Source organism: Pipistrellus hanaki, assembly GCF_964339955.1.
Source record: "Pipistrellus hanaki genome assembly, chromosome: 6".
Taxonomy (NCBI): Eukaryota; Metazoa; Chordata; class Mammalia; order Chiroptera; family Vespertilionidae; genus Pipistrellus; species Pipistrellus hanaki.
In genome coordinates this window covers 67,397,253-67,417,728 of record NC_140508.1, presented here as the reverse complement: position 1 = coordinate 67,417,728, position 20,476 = coordinate 67,397,253, and the positions used below count along the sequence as shown (strand labels likewise).

At 42.7% G+C, this 20,476-nt stretch overlaps 1 long non-coding RNA gene across 1 annotated transcript; it reads left to right on the top strand.

Annotated features, from left to right (window-relative positions):
* The first annotated feature begins 4,060 nt into the window (after positions 1 to 4,060).
* Positions 4,061 to 20,050, top strand: LOC311625007. The gene is made up of 5 exons (XR_014795420.1): positions 4,061 to 4,175; positions 4,252 to 4,318; positions 15,753 to 15,821; positions 18,402 to 18,575; positions 19,704 to 20,050. It is a non-coding gene; the product is annotated as an uncharacterized lncRNA (long non-coding RNA).
* The last annotated feature ends 426 nt before the right edge of the window (positions 20,051 to 20,476 follow it).

Sequence of the window (20,476 nt, the reverse complement as noted above, 5' to 3'; positions counted from 1 at the left end):
TCTCCCTTCCTCTCTGTACAAAATCAATAAAATATATTTAAAAAAATAAATTAACTTGGTAATTGGTATGATAATATTGCATAATCACACTCCCAGCTTTATTCGTATTTTTCAATTTTTCCACTGATGTTCTTTTTCTGACCCAATTTCCAAACCAGAATACTATGTTGCATTTAGATGTCATGTCTCTTAGTCTCCTCTAGCCTATAACAGTTTCTCAGTCTTTCCTGGTCTTTCATAGATTTGACCCTTTCAAAGAGTAGTGAAATTTTGATATTTTATACCATATCCCTCAGTTTTTACTTGTTTGATATTTTCTCCTGATTAGACTGAGGTTATTGGTTTTAGGGACTAAGACCACTAAAATGATGTGCTCTTCTCATCACCTCATATCAGGGGCAAATGATCTCAACATGACGCCATTGGTGATGTTGACTTTGATCACTTGACTTTTTTACTTCTTATTTGTACTTTTCCACTGTGCTTTAATTTTTACAACGAGTACATGAAAACAGGGAATCTGAAAGTGATCCTTAAACTCCACAAATGTGAGGGTTAATTTTTTTTTTATTTGAAGGATAGAACTAATGTCCAAGGCTTGGCTGGAAGAGGGAGGAGAAGATAAGTATAGCTACAACATCAATGTTTAATTGTCTGGAGGCTAGCCAGGGTGGCAAGGAAAGATAGAGATGACTTTGGGATTTATGTAACTGTTAGCAAGGAATTAGGGCCTCATCCAGCTATTTTTAATATAATTGATTTTCCTTTGCCCTATAGCCTGGGGTAAGAGGGGAGGCCACTCGTCAAGTTGGAGATGACGTAACAGAGGAGAGCTGATTCTGCTGGAAAAGTGAGCGGCTAAGGAAAGTAACATTGACTAAGCACCATCTACGTCCCAGATGCTTCACCTCACTTATTTAATCTTCATGACTCTGCTAGCTAAGTGTGATGGTCACCTCCATTTTAAAAATGAGAAATTGAGACTCAGAGAAGTAACGTGATTTGCCCAAAGCCACAACGTCAGTTAATCATCAAATATCTCTCAGTGCGTTAGGTAGGCACAGGAGAGCCACTGTTTGAATCTAGATCTCAATGACATCAAACCTATGCTATGTCTCTTCCACTTCACACCACCTTCTGCCCAGGAGGAACCAGGATCAAGTCTAGGAATTCCAGTCATGAGGAAAGAAGATGTGCTTTGGAGACTACCCCCTATCCATAAGATTTTTCATAGTCTTCATAATCTCTCTGTCTCCTCATTGATCAGAGAGTCACCTGGCCTGAATCCCGGGGTTCAGGATTGCACTGCCCTCGGGATGCCTTGGACAACTACCTTCTGCAATCATAATATATATATATATATATATATATATATATATGATTGGCGACTACTGTCCTACATCATTGACTAAAGCGGCAGTCATATCTTAGGTTGGGTTCTCTTGAAGTAAAAGGGATTTTTTTCTAGTTGTTAATTATTTAAATCTATTTTATTGTTGAGAGTATTACAGATGTCTCTCATTTTCCCTCTTTGCCCCCCTACACCCATCTCCCACCCCATCCCAGGCCTTCACCTATCTATTGTCTGTGTCCATGGGCTATGACTAATTTGTACTTCTTACTCGCTTCACCTTTTTCACCCTTCCCACTCACCCCCTCCCATCTGGAAAAGGATTTTTGTAGAAATGATTTATTGAGGGACTTTTCAAGGTGAAACCTGTTAAGAAATGAGGGGAGCAGACTAGAACAGGAGAGAAAGATAGGCAAAAAAGTATGGGTTCTGCTGAGGTCTAGCCTCAGCCTGATCCCTTAGAGAGCTCTGGAGCATGGATACTCCCACAGCGTTAAGGCAAGGGGTCGGGGGATTTGTACAGCCCAGGTAGTCAGTCATTGAGTGCAGGATGGCTTCAGAGGGGAACTTCTAGGCATTTCTTAGCAAGGAAGTTCTGTTGGCCGAGGGGAATTCTCAGGAGAACAGAATAGCTGTGACCTGTGAGCAACCAACTCTTACAGGTGATGAGACCAGCCTGACAAAGGGCACCGGGATGGGGCCCCTAATCATTTACTATGTAACGCTAACAATACTGATGATAATTTCACGGTGAAGATGATAGAGATGGAGATGATAGAAGTGGTAAAGGTGGTGGTAGTGATGGTGATGATGGTGATGGTAGTGGTGGTTTCACTGCTGTTGGCAACATTGGGCTTGGTTGGATTGGTGGTGGCATTGATGGTCGTTGGTGACATGGTGATGATGGGGATAATAACGGTGGTGTGACAGTAGTGTGATAAATTGTGGTGGTGTTGGGGTGCTTCTGAGGGTGATGATGATTATCACCAAAGATGTTGATTATTGAAATTCCTGTTTCTTCAAGGTTTTCCTCTTTGTTTTATGCTTTATATTTCTATAATGGGGAACTAAACAACTGAGAATTTCATCTTGTTAAGACTAGTGGCTGAAGACATAAATGACATAGTTGAAATACATTCACTTCACCAACAATGTCCTCCTGGATGTATTTAAAAAAAAAAAAAAAAAAAAATACACACATTCCCCGGGGCTGCAATTTACTCTAAGTGCCACTATATGTCACATTTCACTGTGAAATGCAGGGACGTGGTCACTTCAGACTTCTTAGCCCATCAAACCGACGAGCAGAGTTTAACACCCAGCATTATGTCAGAAGCCCTGGAGAAGATTTCTGGAGTGGATCCATCCTGCACTTAACATGGGCTAGTTGTTTTTAGCTGAAGATCCTGCTTGGACGACGAGGGCTGAGTGACTGTGATGTCAGTAAGCAGTCCAGCATGCTGATGGGGAGTGTATCAAGGAAGAGTCTGACTCAGTATCTGCCTAGATCTCGCCCTCTCTTACCTTCTCCGTCCCCAGAGTGCAGGGGTGAGGCAGGAGATGGAGTTCGCTTTCCACTCCAAGCACCTGTCACATTATCTTTTCAACAAAATAGCTCCCTACCTAAGAGGTATGCAGGGATACATGTAAAGTTCATTCACTCATTCAATAAACATGCATTGCGCATTCACTATGAGCCGCGCCCCAGAATAAGTTCAGTGGGAAAAGGCAAAGATCCCTTTTTTTCCAGGAGCTTACATTCACGTGGTTTTAAACCTGTCTCGTTCTCGTTACTCACAGAGGAGGAAATTGACTTGACAAGGACAGATAGTGAAAGGCAGTGCTAAGATTTTTAACTAAAGCCAGCCAGTCTCCCACACCCAGACCCTTGACCGATTTTATCCGATCTGAGGTGGGCATTTTGTTGCTGTTTGGTTTTTACCACCCCACATCCTCTTGCCATTCTTCAAACTTTTGGGTTGCTTCAGGAAAGCCACTCTTCCCAACACCATCCAGAAAGACCATCAGTCCAGGCACCCTGCCCTCTAACTGTATAGTGGACTCATGACCTATCTATGTCATCTCAACGGTGGTTCCTGCTGCCCAGGCCTCCTGAATCTATGGTTCCAATTAGTGTTTCAGCCTTGCCTGCAATTCTGTGAGCCATCTCATATTCTTCACCAATATTTTTTTTCTTCAGGTATAGAGTCCACTTCTGTTGCATGCAACCAAATAACAGGACTGACCCATGTTCAGTCCACCTTCAGGACTTGAGCAAGTTTTGTTATCTGGTAAGTAGGAGGGATAATATCTACGCTGCAGGAAGCAGGAGGAAGCATCTCATTTCCTTGAACCAAGCCTTGCCTATATCCCCGGTTTCTAGCACCTTCTTCGTACTCTGCACTCAACTTCCTTCTCCCGGGAGAACCTTCCCCATTCTTTACTGGGGCTGCCAGACATACAGATGCTGCACACTCAGCAAAAGCCATGCAGGCACCTGAGCTATATTTGGGCCTCCCTGAGAACACAGACGCAGCCTCCTGTGCTCTGACTGGCCGAGGGGAGTGTAATTAATGGTACTCTTCTTCAGAGCACGGACAGAACAGGTGATGGCTCAGCAAGTTCAGAATCACAGCCACAGCCAATCCCTCCTGCCCAGGTCTATTTTTGGATCACCACAGGTGCTTATTAAGGTCATGTGTCAGGGCTACAGGGAGAGAAGAGACTTTTCATGGAGAACTTGTCAGTTAGAATTGCGTAGAGCTGCATGTAACCAAATAAAGCCTTATTTCTCGCATGTAACTAGAAGTCTGGGGATAAGCAGGTAAGGCTAGTTCAGAGGCTCAAAGAACTCATTAAGAACTGAAGCTATTTCTATCTTTCCGTTCTATTATTCTTAGCAGGTGGCTCTATCCTCATAGTCACAGGATGGCTGCTCCACTTCCAGAAATCTCACCTGCATCCCAGGTAAGAATGAAAGCAAAGGCAATGAGAAAGGGCAAGAGCTTGATGAGTTTCCCCACCCCTTTGTATGAGGGAGACAATAGACAAAATTCTCCAATTTCCACTTATATCTCATTGGTCAGAGGACCACCCCTAGGAGGGTGGTGCAATCAGGGGTGGGGCGGCCAGGGGGAGGTAGGCCGGCCAGCCCTGTCCCCTATTGGGGTGGAGGCATATGATCAGGGGCAGGAGGGGGGAGGGGGGACGGGGTAGAGGAGGGGAGGTGTCATGAGGTTGGCCAGAGGCCCCCACCCCCTGATCCTGCTGCTGGCTGCCACAGTGGGCATCATAGCGACCGGTTGTTAAGGTTGTTATGGCTTTTTATATATATAGATAAGTTAGTGTGCATATGTATATTTATTTGTACACTCATGTGCTCACCAAACGGGTGGTGGAGTTGGAGGTGCTTTTTTGCTGTCCTTTTTGTACTTCTCTAACTTGTTTATGATGTGCATGTACCATTTTTACAAAAGAATGCTGAACTTTCCGGTCAAGAGGGCTAATAAAGAACATCTGTTTATCTCTCTTCCCTTCAAACATCTCATTGAAATAACAAAAGGTGCATTTCAAAGTACTAATGGAAGCTATCAAAAGAATAATAAGACCTATGCGGGGAATTATGAGGTTGGAAATCTGGTACAGAGCACTAGATGATTATTCTTTGCATTCCGAGTCCACTTATAACTCTGGAGAGAACATTAATACAGAGGCTCTTAACCCTTCTTGGGCCATGGACCCCTTCACAGTCTGATGAAGTCTGTGGACCTCTGCTCAGCATAATGCAGGGTGAGGTTTACAGTTGTGAGGACAAGGAACAGTTTATTCTCATATTATTTTTATTAATCATTGTATAACTAATAATAAATGTGCAGTTTATATTATTTGGAGAGCCATGAACTTTGTAAATCATTGTATTATTTATTTGTATTATAACTGTTAACCTACTTTTGCCCATGCCTGTATTTTTAAACGAATAAACTCCCGTACAGAGGATTTCAAAAGAAATCGTTTGTATTGAAATGCAGTTATCAAAATATTTTAAAACAAATCTGTCACATAGTAACATATGGGCTTCTATATTAGAAGATTTAGCAGAGTGTCTAATAACTCCTATAATTTCCAAGTCGTGATGAGCATAAGTGATATTTTGAGATAACTTCAACCGTGGCATTGTGACAGGAAAGTATGTGGTTTCTATTGGTGAAGAAACCACAGGAATTGCTAAAAAGACTATGATTTGTTGCTAATGTTCATAAGCGAAGGAAATGCTGAGTTTAAATTAAACTTGGTGAAAATGAGATCATTTTTCTCACCCAACTTTATGGCCCTCCAAATTTCACAAAATATGTATTCTCATAGATCTTTGCTTAAATCCGTTTACCTGTTTGGCCTCTTTTCTGTCTCCATCTTTCCTCAAATGTGTGGTAATCCTGGGCTGTCACACAGAGCGAAGGGTGGGACCCGGACTGAAGTTCATTGGGAGCGTGTGGATGTGAGGAGCCCTATTACCCACGAGCTTTGGTGGGACTCTCCATTAGGGAGACGCTAGGTCTTTCCTCCTGAGCTGGTCAAGTGCTGCAGGGAGGGCTCTTCAGAGTATAGCCCTCCCTGCCAGCATCCTGGAGTCTAGGTGAGGCTACAAGCCTGAGAGAAGGAGGCAGGCCAGGGCATCCGTCTCCATAGGTACCTTCTCACTTCATCTCTCTGCTTTCGGGCAAGGCCTCATCTTCCAAGGTGGGGTGTCTCCCAGTCTAGATACCCTCCTGTTATCTCTATGGCAGTGCCAGCCAATACTGCAGCCCCTGCCGCATACAGCTATTTAAATGTAAATCAATTAAATGGAAATAGAACTTATTTAATTAATGAAACTCTCAGGTCCTTAGCCACATGCACTAGTCATATTTTAGGTATTGGATAGCCACGTGGAGCTAGTGGCCGGATACTGTATTGGACAACGCATGACATTTCTGACACATATCTCTGTACAGGGCCAGATCGTAAATATTTTTGGCTTTGCATGCCATATGGTCACCATTGCGTCTACTCAACTATGTCATTGCAGCGTGAAAGCAGCCATCAGCAACACATGGGACACGCACTAGAACACATGGCCGTGTTCCAAGAAAACTTTATTTGAAACAGAAATCTGAATTTTGAATCATTATCATGTGTCACAAATATTATTTTTCTTTTGATTTCCACCTCCCCCCAACTATGTGGGAAAGTAAAACTATTCTTAGTTTATAGACTATACATAAACAGGCAGCAAGCGAAATTTGGCTTTGGATCATACTGTGCCTTTATTTATTTTTTTAAATATACTTTTCAGAGAAGAAGGGAGAGGGAGAGAGATAGAAACATCAAAGAAAGAGGCTGCCTCCTGCACACCCCCTACTGGGGATCGAGCCTGACAGCTGGGCATGTGCCCTTGACTGTAATCAAACCCGGGACCCTTCAGTCCGCAGGCCAATGCTCTATCCACCAAGCCAAACCAGCTAGGGCATGTTCTGAGTGTTATTTTTTAGAAGGTCCAGAGAGGAAGCAGAGGATAAGATGATCAGTCCTTTTTTTTTTCTTTCTTTCTTTACCGAGGCGTCTCGTTATCTCATTATCTGTTCAGGGCCTGTCTTCTCCCTGCACCTTAGGATTCACGAGCCCATCTCTCTCATTCACCATTCTCCACCAAGCGCCCAGCACAATGCTTGACATGCAATAGAGCTGAATGATTAAATACTCACCAAGCCACCTTCATTGAATAATTTGACTTTTCACTCAGATCGGCCTTCAGGAAAGAATGTGCTGGCCATGCTGATGAGAATATGCCAGCCTGCTTAACAATTGCATTCATTGCTATCAGTGAATACATGACATAATGGTCTTCCGCATCAGTCCCACAAGCGTGGTAAGTGTAATTCCACCGCTGAGAGAAGACATCAGCCCCTAAGCTTGTGTAGAATCAAACAGGTCTTGGTTGCAGAAGTGTGAGTCTCAATTGAAGTTTGGAAGAAGACTTCATTAAAATTAAAAACTGCTCTGCAATGGACAATGTGAAGAGAATGAGAAGACAAGCTACAGACTGGCAGAAAACACTTACAAGTGACACATCTGATAAAGGACTGTTATCCAAAATATACAAAGAACTCTTACAACTCAACAATAAGAAATTTTTTTAAAAATGTGTCAAAGACCTTAACAAACACCTCTCCAAAGAAAATATATAAGTGGCAAATAAGCATGTGAAAATATGTTCCCCATTGTATGTCATCAGGGAAACGCAGATCCATTGCCATGAGATACCCGTAGAATAGCCAAACTCCAAAGCACCGACATTAAAAACTAGTGAGAATGTGGAACCACAGGAGTTCTCATTGTCAAATACTGAAGAAAAATGTCCCTCTCCTACCTGGTGGCTTTCCGCCCCTTAGTCTGCTCCAGTCAGATCTTATCACCATAGTTCCTCTGTTTGATTGATTATATCAACTGTTTTTATGCTATAAGTCTACCAGCAGTAAGATAAGTATGTGAAAGCGATTTAAGGTACTATGAGCTAAACACTGTGTAACAAACATGTTCTTAGCCCAATGCGATCGGGTATAAGTGGCTGGGTCTTAGCCACAGTGCAAGGACTTCAGCCCAGGGCCCTGCTGGCCGCCCCTCGGGGTCCTAACTGCACTTGGCTCTGGACATAGAGAAGAGGGAGCGCCATTTGGGAAGGACTGAGAAATTTCCTCCTGTGCAAATTCTTTCTTTCTGTGCTGGCAATCCCAGGTGTTTTGACAAAGGTCAAAAGTATTTCCTTTAATTGTCTAAGGATCAGAGTGAGGCACAAAGGAGGGAGAACCAGAGAGGTTAAAGGAGACAGAAAGAGGCTCCTTGCCAACACTGGTAGCCGAAGGGGCTTCTTTTTCTCACAGGCAATGGTTGTTTGGGGGCACAGAAACAACCTCTGGTTTATTAGCAAGAAATAACAGAACCGAAGGACTTGTATACATGCATATAAGTACAACCAATGGACACAAAACTCTGGGGAGGGTGGATATGTATGGGAGTGGGGGGCAATGGTAAAATATGCACACAGATAATAATTTAATAAAAATAATAATAATTAAAAAAATAGAATTGAAGGGGAAAAAAAGAAAAAAGAAAAAAAATATCAGAAATACAAAGAAGGATTATTAAAATGTCGTTGAACAGATAGATCTAAGCCACTGTCTACCTGGCCCTGCCCACCTCCCCAGAGTCCCCAGCCCTCCCCAGCCCTGTCTGACACCTGAGCTTTGCCAGTCTGCTGGGTTCCTGCCCACTGAACTCCCTGCACTGTTCTCTGGGACTGGACTGCCCAACCTCAGTTTCTTGACTTGAGGAGTCCTCCTCTAGGATTCAGATCAGGTGTCATCTTCTCCTCAAAAACTCCCCTCACCCCCATCTCTGCTTCTGGGCACCCATCACTTCCCGTCTTCCCATCTTCACACTTATCAAACTGTGCTGAAATCTCCCACGTGCCCATCTGTCTCTCCCATTGGACTGGAGATCAACCACTGGACCCTCGGGCTCAGGTCTGGCATTCAGACAGACTCACTGCTGTATTTGGGCCTGTACTGCTTGGGCCCACATGGTGTTTTTAAAATTTTTTTGCATTCATTGCCAAAAATTAAAAATCAAGAGATTTCACATAAAATCCAGATTTCTGGCTTCTCTTGACAAATTGGAAATCCAGCAACATGAGTGTACTTCTCCACCCTCGGGGCAGTGCCACCTTTGGAGAGAGAGCCTGGTTTCTCCATTTCTCTATAGTCCACACCATGTCCTATTGTCTTGGCCTTAAAACCTCCTATCAGAGCCACTTGCCACACTTCTGGCAATGTGTTTTTTTTTTTTCTTACAGTGGATTAAAGGAAAATATAAAATAATTATTTTACCCCTGTTTTTTCCTCAGACTGGCTCACTTCCCACATTTATATTACCAGACTAGACCCTGTGGGTACCTGGGCTTGCCACCCTTGCACCAGGCTGGGTGCCCCTTGAAAACATTCATCTCTGGGGCTTCAACAGCCAGCACAGTGCCTGGCTCAGAGGAAGTCCCCCATAAGTGCTTGTTGGAATTAGGAATGAGACTCTTGCTTTCAGGAAAAAAACCCTTTTTCTAAATTCTTCCATTCCTTTAGTCATCCATTTAACAAATACTTATTCAATCATCCATGTGGCCATTTCTCTGAATTGATGTTCTCTATATTCCTGAGTACTGGATCCTCTTGTAACTCCCAAGTAATCAAACTTTTCTAATCAGTTCAGGAACCTCTTATAAAACCTTGCTCTTAGTAACTCCATAAGAGGAGCTTACAAACAACCATTGATTGGTAGTTGCTATTATCAGTGACAAGAAGTTATCATTTAATGAGAGCTTCCCCTGTACCAGGAGCCCTACATACATTCTCTCACTCAAGCTTTTAGAGCAACCCTGTAAGGTGTGTCACTGGTCTTCACATCAGTCAGAACTGTCAGTTACAAGTAGAAAAACAAAACAACTAATTCTCAAAATGGCTTTAGCCAAAAATTTCATATAACATATAACTGGCTTAAGAAAACATGTTAACAACTGATGAGTATATTTGCAGGTTTTTCTCCAGGTCAATATAATCACATACACACACACCCCTATATAGAAATCCTGTTCTTAATTCCTGAAATATGCGTTTTAAGGGACAATGCATCACTAATGGTGGCATTTTGGACATCAGAGATTGCTTGTTGCAAGAGAGAAGAATTTCCCCCATGAATGGGGTCTTTCTTGGCACCCCAAAAATTGCACTACTGAGATGACCTTTAGGTAAGCTCATTCATAGTTCTGGAGTGGGTGTGAAAAGGTTGATGAGGGCACTCTCATCCCCACCCTAGAAATAGACCTTGGCCAGCCCTAGCCGGTTTGGCTCAGGGGATAGAGTGTAGGCCCCAGGGATTGAAGAGTCCCAGTTCTATTCCGGTCAAGGGCACGTACCTTGGTTGCAGGTTGAATCCCCAGCCCTCGTCAGGGTGTGTGCAGACAGCAACCAATCGATGTGTCTCCCTCTCAAATCAATGTTTCTCTCTGTCTCTCCCCCCCTTCCACTGTCTCTAAAAATCAATGGGAAAATATCCTCAGGTGAGGATTAACAATAACAAAAAGAAATAGACCTTGGCAAGGCCCTGGGCCTGCTGACTTGCCTGCAAAGCTGAAGGACCTGCAAAGTCACTTCTGTCCGGACTCCTGAATACAGGCCAGCTCACCTCACCTCCCCCACAGCCCTTCAGCACTTCCTTAATGGATTTTTTTCCTCTTTCTTCTACTCGGCAATTGTAATCAATCCAGGAACCAATTGCTCTGCCCTCAGATCAATAACCCTTGGGTAGGACTGCAAATGGTCCCTAGAGAAGCACCTTGGCTTTTTCCTGACTCAGTTTTAGTCAAGTTAAGCTTCTTCCGCTTTATTAAAGCAGCTTCCTTCAAAAACAAGAGTTGGCAAGAACCAGTGGCTAAAAATTATCTTTCATCTCATAATCCAGCTTTCCAACAGGTGCTTGAGATTTTATTCATTTATTTTCTTTTTGTTTTTGTTTGTTTCTTAGTCATCATCAAAGCTGCCCTTAGAGAATGTGCTCAGTCAGCATTTGTTGAGGGCTGGATCAAAGAATAACTGATAGAATAGTCAGCACTTGGTAAATGGTTTGAAGGGGGGATCAAATGAGATAATGTACATGAAACTGATGGGTAATCTGTTTTAAAAATTGTAACTGAGCTGAATAGGGCTACAGCCTTATCCGCTGGCGCCATCTCCTGGAAATAAGGTAGCACACAGGTCTGCTTTAAGTATGAGGACACCGGTTTCTGGAAATGCCTGCAAGGAGCTGAGGGGAGGGGGGGGGGGGGGGGGGGGGAGATGCTCAGTGCTTTGCACGCGTTATTTCTCCTCATTCTCACTAGACGAGACAAATACTATTATCAGTGAATCTCTAGACATTAAAACTCTGAGGCTTATAAAGACTAGTAGTTGATTTATAATGTCTAAGGCCACATAGCTAGAGCATGTTTGGAATAACACTCAAACCCAGTTCTGTGTGACTTTGGAGTCTGATATGGGTTGGGTGCCCCATGAATCAGACTCCAACATAAAGGTGTGCACGCAGGAAGTTTACTATGGAGTGCTCGCAGGATCACAGGTGGAGGGAAAACTCAACTGCAATGCAGCCAGGCATTTTTCTCAGCATCTGTGGCAGGGGGCTGTAAATGTCCCCTAATAAATGTATCCCTTTCCTCTAAAAAGCAGAAGAAACTCCAAATTATCAGGAAGTATAAAAGCTGTGCTGTCCCATACAATGTGACACTGATGTCTACCAGATATGGCCGTAAGGATCCTGGACAAGGAAGAGTTTCCCTGAGGGAAGAGCCAGGCGTCACAGGTGTTAGAGGACAAGGGCACTCCTCCCCGAAAGCAGAGCCCACTCGCCTGCCACATAAGGATGCCCGTCCAATTCTGGACTTTGAATAGTGTATACAGGTCATTCCCCTTCTGCCTAGGCAGATGGTCCCCCAAATCAATACTAATTTTCACAACCTCTCTTATAGCCAAGTATGGCCATGTAACTGAGTTCTGTCCAACAGAATGTCAATCAGATAATCACGCAGCAGATTCTAGAACATTTCGTTAAAAGACAGCTGGGTTGCAACCAATTCCTCCTCCCCCCCCCCCCCCCCCCCCCGGCCTCTTCCTCCTTCTTTCTGGTTTGGATGCAGAGGTAAGGGAGAAGTTGGAGCAGCCATTTTGGACCATGAGGTGAGCTTGGAAATAGCAGCTATGTAGAAAGAAGGAACAAGATTTAAGGAGCATAAGTTCCAGACAAGCCCTGACCAGTTTGGCTCAGTGGATAGAGTGTCGGTCTACAGATTGAGGGGTCCCGGGTTCGATTCTGGCCAAGGGCATGTACCTTGGTTGCAGGCACATCCCCAAGTAGGGGGTGTGCAGGAAGCAGCTGATCGATGTTTCTAACTCTCTATCCCTCTCCCTTCCTTTCTGTAAAAAATCAATAAAATACATTTTTTTAAAAAGTTCCAGACAACTTTACAGCACAAACTACCAAATCAACCTCAATATGCCTATCTACAGCTTTAACAGGAGAGGGGAAATAAAATAACTTTTAATTTGTTAAAGTCACTGGCATTTGGCATCTTTGTCCTAACTCTAACTGATACAGCATCCAACTATTGATAATTAGCCCCTACATTTATAAAGGATAGAGATCGTTTTTTATTTTGTCGTTTCTGTTCGTAAAAACAACAACACTCTGAAAATTTATGTCTGGAAGTGGTTCAGTGTGCTAAAAAAAAAAGACTTGACTGGAGTCAGAAGACCCAAGTTCTAGACACAGTACTGTTGCAGAAGAACTGTGTGGCCCTTGCCATATTTCCCTCACTAGTAAAACAGGGATGGGAGGGTGGAAGAGGAAGCAGGATCATCAATAAACATAGAGAAAGAGGCTTACCTTCATCTTCACTAGTAATAAGAGAAATGCAAATTAAAACAAGTAGTAGATAAAATTCCATACCGATCAGACTGACAAAATCAAAAAGCCAGGCATTGATGTGGACATGGGGGAAACGAGGTTTCCGACAATGCTGGTGGAAATGTAGCTTGGCACAACCGAAGTAAATGAACTAATCGGTGTAAAGCTAAAAAAAAAAAAAAAAAAAAAAAAAAGTGCATGTCTTGTGATCCAGCAGTTCAACTTCTAAATATATACCTAGTGTGTCCCATGAGATGCTCCAGGATGTTGACTGCAGCAGAGAGAAAACAACCTGTAACCTCAGTGTGTATTACAGAAATAAATTAAGTTCATTGTGGTATATTTAGGCCATGGAGTATATCAGAACAGTGAAAATAAACCACATTTATGAGAATGAAGATGTTTAGGTCTTGAGAACCTAATGCTGAGTGATAAAAGCAAAATACACAATGATACAAGCACAAGGTGACATTCATATAAAAATCTGTAACCCACAAAGCAATTCTATGTGCTATTTATGGATATATACATCTATGGTTAAAATATTAAATTATGGTAGGAAAAGATATACAGTATAAACAAATTCATGTTGGTGGTTCTCCCTGGGAGAATGAATTAGAGGAGGATATAAAAGTGATTTCAACTTTATTTACAATTTTCTCTCTCTCTCTACTATTTAAAATTACAAGCAAAAATGAAAGATTTGTTTCCTTACTCTCTTATATTTTTGTATGTCTAAACTTTTGAATATATAAATAAAAATGGCAATTAAAATAGAATAATATCTAAGGTCTCATTCAGCCCTAAATGTATATGTACAAAAAAATATATGAAGCCTGGTATGAGAAAAAGAATGGGGTTCAAATCCAAGGTCATTTGGAGTCCTTCCAGTTATGAGTGACCAAACACACACACACACACACACACACACACACACACACTACTATTATACTACTACTACTACTACCACCACTACCACCACCACCACCATCACCAGCACCACCAAAACCATCTGAAGCAAAAGGGAATTCATTGGCTCCTATTACTGAACAGTCATTAGTAGCTTCAGGTAAGGCTTGATCAAAAGAACCAAGATCCATTTCTTGGTTCTTCCTCTCTACTGCCCCCCAATGTGACTACATAATGACTGAAGCAGTGTCTGGCTTTACATCTTCTCACCCCCTGTCCCTGCATTATCAGCAGAAGTCCTTGCTAATAATTAGGATAATTCAAAGTTAAAATGCACTTAAGTACTATTTTTCTCTTGTGAGATTAGCAAACCATTAAGTCATTTCCTGGCCTGTGGGCGGGAAAGTGGTGCTCCTCCAGATTGGCTCTCTCCTCTCCACCTCCTCTGTGTCCCAGGAGGCAGGCCTGCATGGGCCACATCAACAGACTCTTTGGCCCTCTGTCATCGGGTTGAGGTCAGCCCAGTAGGAGACGGGAGAGAAAGAGTGATTTGAGACATTTATTCCCTTAGGTCCTTCCAATGGGACCATGTTAGGCTGGCTTCACGCATCTCTTTCCACACGACTCTCCTCTGTGCTTACTAACTGCTCTCTCCCCTTGCTCCGTTAGACCCAGGGGCAGTGACAGCTCCCATGTTACCAGGCCTGGGTGCTGCATTATACCTTGTAAACAGTCCTGTTACTAAGCTCTCTGAAAGTCCCCTAATGAGTGGGCCACATCAGGATACAGACAGAAAGTTGGCACAGTTCCTTTGGAGAGCTATTCATCAGCAATTCCACTTCTCTGTTCCCACCCTAGAGAAACACTTGCTCATATTCACAAGGGGCAAGTAAAGGGTATTTGTTACACCCTTGTTTACAATGATCAAAAATTAGAAGCAATTTAAATATCTTCAAATAGGGAAACTGTTACACTGTAGTCCACCCACCCATGCAGTGGCATACCATGCAGCCATTTAGAAAGGCAATGGATCTAAATGTATAACAACATAGAACGACTTCTAAGACATATTTTTTCATGAAGAAAGGATCAGTACCATAATAAATTATATATATATATAAATCATATCGATTTCTATAGCAGTATATACTCACTCTTTAAACTTTGGGGAAATGTTCACTGCCCCTCTCTACAGATGAACTTTACACCTCCACCCCACTGGACTCAGGCTTGGCCATGTGATTTTTTTTTAGAGTATTTTATTGATTTTTTTACAGAGATGAAGGGAGAAGAATAGAGAGTTAGAAACATGGATGAGAGGGAAACATCTATCAGCTGCCTCCTACACACTCCCTACTGGGGATGTGCCTGCAACCAAGGTACATGCCCTTGACCGGAATCAAACCTGGGACCCTATCCACTGAGCCAAACCAGTTAGGGCTCGGGCATGTGATTTGCTTTGAGGAAATGTATGTGAAAGTGACATGAGACTTCCAAGGGGAAGGTTTAAGAGGTTCCACCGTTCTTTTTCCTGTACAATGAGATTAGCATATCCCAGCTGCTTCTTTGGCCTGCTTCTGGAGATACACCCAAACATGGGAGGATCAAGAAATAAACCTTTGTTGTTGTAAGGAACTGAGATTTTGAGGATGTTTGTTATTACAGCATAACCTAACCTAGCGTGATTAATGCATGCTGCCCTATCATTGATACTTGGTTACTTTCTGGGGAGGAGAAATGGCATGAGGAGGGTGGTAATCACAGGAGACTCTAGTTTTTATCATTAATATTTTCATTTTCTTACAATAAAAATATATTCATGCATCACCATGCAATAAAAATACATTAGTTCAAAGGAATACAGCAGGTGTTTTCTTACTTAAAATTAAATGCTAAAAAATATCATTCTTAAAATACACAGGCACTTAATAAACTGATGGTTCTTTTTGCCCAGATGGCACTCTGGAGAGATCGGAGGCGGGTAGCTCTGGAGCGTGACAATGCCCTGTCACTTTCTCTGCAGGTAGGAATCTGCAAAGCCTCGACACACTGTGAAACTGACTTCTGACTCAGCTCTCGTGAAATAGAAATGCAGGTTCATAATCCTTTTTTTTTTTTTACATTAATGATGTCTACCTTTCCAGTGACCTCAGTTATCTGGAAGCAAAGGAGATTATATCACCAAAATTCAATTCAGTGAGTTTGGAGAATTCTAGTCTCTTTACCACAGCTTACTCTTGTCTGGAAAAGTTAGTGGGAGCTATGGAAGCTCTGTTTCTGGTTATACCTATAGACTTCTCTGAGCCAGGATTTCAGCCTTTGTTCCATTAAAACGAAAAGCCAAACTTGGTTGGATATCAAAGACCTCATGGGCATTGACATGGCATAAGCCTCCCTGCAATTTCAACTTCTTATTCAAGCCCAAAAACAGTCCTGTTGTCTTTGAACTTTACTTTTCAGCCAAATGTCAGTGTCCAGACCCCAATCCAGTGCCAGGTCTCCAGCTTCATGTGACCAGGAAGTTACGGTGGCAGCAGCAGGAGTAGCAGTAGCAACCTTAATCTCTTAGCCACAGCTTTGGTGACTTTAAAACAAAACCCCCTCCTCACCCAGACTTAGAATAGTAAACTAAAACTAGGTGATGGGTACATGTTTACTGTACTCTTTTCTCTACTTTTGTATTTGTTTGAAAATTGTCATAAGTGAAAGAGAGGAAGAAAGAAGGGAGGGAAGAAGAAATGGAAGAAAAGGGAAAGCAAAGAAAGGGAGGGAGGAAGAAAGGAAGGTAGAAAGAAAAAAAGGAAATCAGGAAGGAAGGGGACCTACTACATCAAGGCCATTAATCACGAAATTTCAGAATATTAGGAACAAGAGGAAATTCTGGGAGAGACAAACCAGGTTCTTACGTTACATATATCTTTATAAGAATGGCTGAAATGAAAAACAAGACAAAACAAACCAATGCCCGACAATACCAAATGCTGGCATGAATGTGGAGCACCAGGAACTCCCTTTCACTGCTTGTGGAAATGCAAAACGGTGCAGCCACTTGGGAAGACAATTTGGCAATTTCTTACAAAGCGAAACATAGTTTTAACATGCAATCTAGTAGTTATGCTCCTAGGTATTTACCCAAGAGATGGACATTTATGTCCACTCATAAACCTGTACATAGAGGTTTATAAGCAGCTTTATTCATCAAAAGCTGACTCAAGATGTCCCTCAGGAGGGGGATCAGTTTTCTATGGCCGCTGTAACAATGTGCCACACACCACATGGGTTAAAACAACCCAATGTATTCTCTCACACTTCTGGAGGCTAGAAGTCTGAAATCAAAGTTTTAGCAGGTCCATGCCCCTCTGAGATGCTGATAGAATCTTTCCTGCATCTTCCTAGTTTCTGATGGTGGCTATGGGTCCTTGGCATTCCTTGGCTTGTAGCTGCATCACTTCAATCACTGCCTCTGTCATCTCCCCTGTGTGCCTCCCTATGCCATTTTTTTTTTAAATAAGGACATAAATCATAGAGAATTAGAACCTACCCTAAAGACCTCATCTTGATTACATCTACAAAGGCTCTTTTCCAAATAAGGTTACAATGATAGGTACCATAGATTAGGATTTCAACTTTTTTTTTTTTTTTTTTTTTTTTTTGAGGACATAAGTCAATCCCAAGTAGTCTGTAAATGGAGAAACTGGAATATTCGTATACTGGAATAACTATTCATATACTGGAATATCCAGTGATAAAGAGTAATGAGCTCTTAAGCCATGAAAAGATATGAAAGAATCACATTGCTCAATGAAAGAAACGTCAGTAAAGGCTATATACTCTATGACATCTGGAAAAGACCAAATTAAGAAATATAAGAGAAGTTATTGCCAAGGGTTGGGGTGAAGGAAGGAGTGGGATTTGAATAGTTGAAGCACAGGGATTTTTACGACAGTGAGTCTGTTCTGTATGATACTGTAATGGCAATTATGCATGTATCAAAATCCATAGACCTATACAACAAAAGAATAAACCTTAATATAAACTGTGGACTTTAATAATAATTATCAGCATTGGTTTATAACTAATGTACCACATAATGTAAGATTTTAATAACAGGGGAAACAGTGGGTAGGAGAGATTGGGTATATAAGAACTCTATATTCTCTGGTTACTTTTTCTGAAAACCTAAAGCTGCCCTAAAATGATACAATCTATGAATTTTTTTAAAAATTCAATATGGACTCTAAAGTTCAAGTATCACCTCTTTCAGGAAGTCTTTCCCACTCTCCCACCACATTGATGGATTAGGTGCCCTTATCCCAGGCTCCCATAATACCCGGTGCACATACCTTGTTTTTCTGTGTATAAGACACCCCCATGTATAAGACACCCCCAACTTTTCCAACCCCAAATTAAGAAATTAATATTTCAAGTATTTTGCTGGTTCTCCTCTTAAGGCCTTCTTCTTTTTTGGCATCTTAAGGAGTTGTTCTTCCTGTTTTCCACTGTCTGATCACACACTCAGCGGGAGGAGGTCCACATTGTCTCTCTGCAGCTCTGTTTCCATGCTCTTTTGTATAACTGATTATATTCAATTTGAATTTTGCAGAGTACGAGAATCGCTTACTGGTATTTAATATCTTTTTATTTTCAACATCTTTATGGGCTCAGAACACTCTGGTTTCTGTTGCATCTGTGCACTCTCCACCTCCACCTCCAATTACGGCATCAGCTGATGTAGGCAACAGTAAGGCTCGTGATTGGAGGAAGCCTATTGGACAAGGTAAGGGCAGCAGCTATGCACCTGTGTACTTCCGTCCTTGGCTTCCGTGTATAAGATGCCCCTTAATTTTCAGTCTAATGATTTTAGAAAAGAAAAAAAAAATAGCATCTTATACAAGGGAAAATACGGTATATTTCGATGGCTACATCCACCACGTTGTATGTCCGTATCTCTTTGTGTCTCTGTCAGTTAACAGCTGTGGTTTGCTGACCCCTGGCCTAGAATGCAGAGATGGTGAAAGCAGTGTACCCATGCAACACATTAGCAGGCACCCAGGGATGCCTGGCAAAAGGGCATTTCTGTCCCCTCCGTACACGGATGATGTCACTTGTGGTGTAATCACAACAAGCCCTGTGACCCACTAGGCTATTTTCTGGATCAGGGGATAAGGCACAGTCACATCACATTAAGGCTTATTTCAACCTCAGCAGTCTCTGGATGCTCCCCCGGGGAACTTTTTACACTGAGAAACTTTCCCAGGGTTCAAATCCTGCGGTTTTGATGTCAAATCCATGCTGTTTTCATTACAATCTTGCTCAAGTTAAAAGCTGGGATGAGGGGTGACAGATAACATGAGTGAGGAAAGCAGACTCCATCAGGAGGGGTCCCTGGCACTTGGAAAAGTCTATGCCTGATCTAGAGTGGGCAGCCACTCCTTGGCTTGAGCCGAATGTTGCCACACAGAAATGTGGACACAGTGTTACCAGACAAGGCAGAGATGCAGATTTCTGTTCACAGAAATATCTCCCTCTGTAAAAACCCTTGGCAACTAACACAAACGGTTTAGAAATACTGGAGCAAGCACATAGGGGGGAGGAGGAATCACCCAGTGGAACTGGGGTTTTATGTTGGGGGACAAAGAGCTGGGAAAGACTAAAGGGTAAGGGCAACTTCTGGAGAACCTGTCACAGGCAGGGTGCTTATCAATGATCTTCCAGGTCTGAGTAATCACCAAAGGATTCAAGCAAGGAAGGGACGTGATTAGAATAGCATGTCTCAGAGATCACTCTGGGAGTTGATGGGGGCAGGGCTGAGAGTAAAGTGATGAGTTAGAAATCTATCTTTAAGCTGATTCAGGGTAAAGGAGGGATGACAAAGACCTATTCACCTTGTTCTCTCTCCTCCCAGACCTGCACTCCAAGACCAGGCCCCCCTCTGCCCTGTTCTTGCTGTGTCTCCAACACCAAGCACACCGTCTGCTCAATTATTTGTCGAAAGACTGGATGAAAGGAAGGGGAGGTGAGAGGCATTTTGAAGAACTGTTTGTCAACCTCCTTCACCTGAAACCTATATAATTGACTAGCCAATATCATCCCAATGCATTCCATTAAAAAAAAAAAAATCAACTGCCTTGGGGAGGAAGAGAATGTTGAAAATGGAGAGATCAGTTTCGGGACTCGGGGAGCTATTTCCTTTCCTTAAGCTTCTTAAGAGCTTGGAAAGCGGCATATTCAATGAAGAGATCATAAACACTTAAAAAAAAAAAAAAAAAAAAAAAAAAAAAAAAAAAAAAAAGAAAGAAAGAAAAGAAAAGACCTTCACCGGTTCAATTTCTGGCACCTCTTCAGTCCACAAAGGAGGAAATGGCAAGGACCTTGAAGGACTGAACAGAGGAATTAAACGAAAATGTAGGCATGAGGGGACAGGTCTCTTGCCTCCGAGGCCGTGGCGATGACTTTTCGGGTGGGGTGGGGACCGATGACCCCGGACTCTTTCGGCCTAACCCCTCGCGAGTTTTAGCCTAAGTAGAGGCGGCCTCGGGCCCGCCCAACCCCAAACCTCGCCCAGTTCTCCAGGCTCCTGCACCACCCAGTCCTTTACCCTCCCCCACACACACCGCCCCTTCCCCTCCCTCCTCCTCTTTCCGCTCCCCCGCCCTTATTTCCGCCCCCTCCGCCCGC